The sequence below is a fragment of the Octodon degus genome, unplaced genomic scaffold, assembly GCF_000260255.1.
Source record: "Octodon degus isolate 3935 unplaced genomic scaffold, OctDeg1.0 scaffold00297, whole genome shotgun sequence".
Taxonomy (NCBI): domain Eukaryota; kingdom Metazoa; phylum Chordata; class Mammalia; order Rodentia; family Octodontidae; genus Octodon; species Octodon degus.
The window spans coordinates 158552-161832 of record NW_004524873.1 but is presented as its reverse complement, the minus strand read 5'-3'; the positions used below and the strand labels follow the sequence as shown (position 1 = coordinate 161832).

Here is a 3281-nt window from a genome sequence, read left to right as displayed (position 1 = left end):
GGGAGGGGTGGGGAGGTACAGCGGAGTGATGGGGGGCGGCCCGAGGGGGTGGGAGAGGGTCCGGCTGACGCTGCGCCTGGGCTGGGACTCTCTTATTAACTGTTACTTGACACCTACTGATCAAATTTTCCCAATCCTTCCCCTTTCATATAATTTTAATAACAGTGGCAGTTGTTGATTTGAGTGTTTGCTATGTGCCATAAATCATATCATTGCTAATGTAATTGTCACTTTGTTGTTTATCCAGGCAGACTTTGGTCTGGTATATATTGTTGCTTAACACAAAACTAGGTGGGTTGTAATACAAGTTTCTGTTATCTTTCAAAATTGTTTTGACTTTAGGTATGTGTTCTTTTGCTTGGGACTGTCTCATACAGTTGAAGTTAGTTATTGGCTGTGGCTGCATTCAACCAAAGGCTCCCTTGGGCTGGTTGTCCAAGATGACACATCGCTTGCAGTTTATTAGAGTGCCTACGTGCAACATTGTCATGTGGCTTGTGCTACTCAAGTATGGTTTCCTGACACCAGGAAAAAAAGGAAGAAGAGATCAGTATTCCAGCTTCCTCTCCAAAGCATGCTTCTCATAATTTAACTTCTTCCCACCAGGCCTCATTCCACTTCTTCCTAATAAAAATGCAGGCTGGGACCAAGCTCCTAGCACAGGGCCATGTGTTGTGCTGAAGCTGGGCATGGGAACTGGATTCAGTTCTGTGAATGGTAGTGTGAGTACACCAAGGGAGGAGCCCACAGAGAGGTGGTAGGAAACCCATTCTTTTTGAGTCTTGTAAAGGAAACAGCTTCACAAGTGCAAGTCAGCTTATCCAAACCACCCCACTCTTAGACGTGAATACTTTCAGTTCCTAATCTGTAGCTGTATCTGCTGCTTCTGCTTCCTTGGGAGGTTTATTATTGTCCTTGAGCAGTGTGATTTGTTTTTGCGGTACCATGGGGGTGCAAGTTTGTGTGGCGACATGCACATTTACTATTGATTTGTATAAGTATGTACTTATGTTCACAAGCTGGCAGGGTTGTGGGGAGGGCATAAGCCCAGTACTGGCCTCAAGGGGCTTTAGCTAAAAAGGACAAACTGGGGCCGGGGAGATGGCTCAGTGGAATAAGTGCTTCCCTGGCAAGCGCAAGGGCCTGAGTTCAATCCCCGGTTCTGCCAAAAAATAAAATAAAAAATAGAACGAACTATTTTGGAGGTTGCTCCCAAGCAATGTGACTAGATTTAAAGTTAATGAACTGTGCATTTAAAAATGGTTGAGATGATAATTTTTTTTTCATGTGTTTAGTACAGTATCTACAGGGTTTCACTACACATATCAGACTTGTAGTGATCCTTCCTGTTTTTCAGCCTCCCAAGCGCTGGGATTACAGGGGTGCACCACCATGCCCAGTCTCAATCTCCCTTGTCAGCATACCGCAGTGGCAGGGCCAGCATGGCAGGCCAGGGATTGACACCCAGCTCCTGCGTCTGCCTAAATAGGCACTTTAATCTGCTGAGCTATCTGGTCAGCCAGGATGATAAATTTGTTTTAAGAGAGAACACACACACACACACACACACCCCATGTGTGCGCACGTGTGGCGCACAGAGACAGGAAATTCCTGCTTGGCACAGTCAGAGGAAATCACTCTAGAGTCCTTAAGAAACCTGTCATGTGGGTTTACTAGTGGCAACTGGAAGAGAATTTCCAAGCTATTTACTTGCACTTGTGGAAGTGGTTTCCTTCACACCAAGACTTGAGAAGAATAGAATTCTGGTCACCTCTCTGGGCTCATCCCGTGGTGTAGTGGTACTGTTAGGCAATTTTTTTTTTTTTTTTCTTGCAGAACCAGGGATTGAACTCAGGCCCTTGTGCTTGCCAGGCAAGTGCTTATTCTACTGAGCTATCTCCCCAGCCCCTTAGGCAAAAATTTGAAACCGGCTCCTTATGCGCAGCTTCAGCACCACATTTGGCTGACTACTAATTGTTCCATGCTACCTTGAGTGATTTTGAGGCCTCTCTGCTTTCCTAGGTCTTGAATGTCATAGTAAGATACAGTTCACTAGGTATAAATATTGCCATCTGTCATTAGTCACAGCTGATAGAGGAAACACTTGGATCACTGATGACAAATGGATGTGGTATTCTTTCTGTTAGATTATGCATTGATGACCCAGGCATGGTTGAGATTGCTCTGTTCATGCCAGTTCTTCACTAACGTTTTCTCTCTCTCTCTTTTTTTTTTTAAAGAGATTTATTTATTTATTTATTTACTTATTTATTTTGTGTGTGTGTGTGGCCAGCTCAGCCCTCCAGGGGGCAGGGCTGGCTGGCATGTGGTGCTGGGGAATTGAACCGTGGTCCCTGTGCCTTGTGTAGCTTAGCTTGTTCTAAGTAGGTGCTTTAGACCACTGAGCCATCTCACCAGCCCCACGTTTTCTCTCTGGCTCAGATAGTCAACCAGTCAAACTTGTCTAACTATGACACCATCATCCAGCCCACACTTTCTCTTCCTATTTGCACAGTCCTTTCTCTTCCCATTTGCACAGTCCTTCTTTGCTCTTTTGGCCCTGAACAGGGGCTTTGAAAAAGCCGTTTTATTTTGAAGGTGTTGTGCTAGTATGTTTTTGGTGTGGTGGAATTGAAATATTCTTTTTTTTTTTTTTTTAAATGTATTTAGAACAGAGTCTACAGGGTCTCACTGCACAGATAGGACTTTTAGTGATTCTCCTGTTTTCAGCCTCCCATGTGCTGGGGTTCCAGGCACGCACCACCATGCCCAGTCTCAGTTGTTGTCTCAGTGCATCCCAGGAGACAGGGCCTGCATGGAATGCTGTGGATCGAACTGCAGTCCCTGCACCTGCCTAAACAGGCACTTCAATCTTCTGAGCTCTCTGGCTGGCCCTGAGCTGTCTGGCTGGCCCGAAATATTGTTGCAGTCATCCTTTTTTCCCCTTCCCTCTTATTCCTGTACTGGGGATTGAACCCAGGGCTTACATTGAGCCACATCCCTAGGCCTTATTTTTATTTAGAGATAGGATCTTGCTAATTTGTTTAGCCTGATTGTATACTTACTATTTTCTTGTTCAGCTGAGATTCTGAGTATGCATTACCATACCTGATCTATTGTTATTAATCTTTACCTATTTGATGGGGGTAATGATTTCATGTTGTTTACTATTGACCTTGAGGAATTATTGTTTACTGGCCATATTTACATATTCATTTTTGCATTGGATTCGTTTTCTCTATCATTTTCTTTTCTTCCTTTTTTTTTTTTTTTTTTTTTTT

General features: G+C 44.0%; 1 protein-coding gene across 1 annotated transcript in view; it reads left to right on the top strand.

Moving 5' to 3' along the window:
- The window catches only part of Snx30 (sorting nexin family member 30), a 124283-nt gene that overhangs the window by 40836 nt on the left and 80166 nt on the right, over positions 1-3281 (top strand). The window lies entirely within an intron of this gene.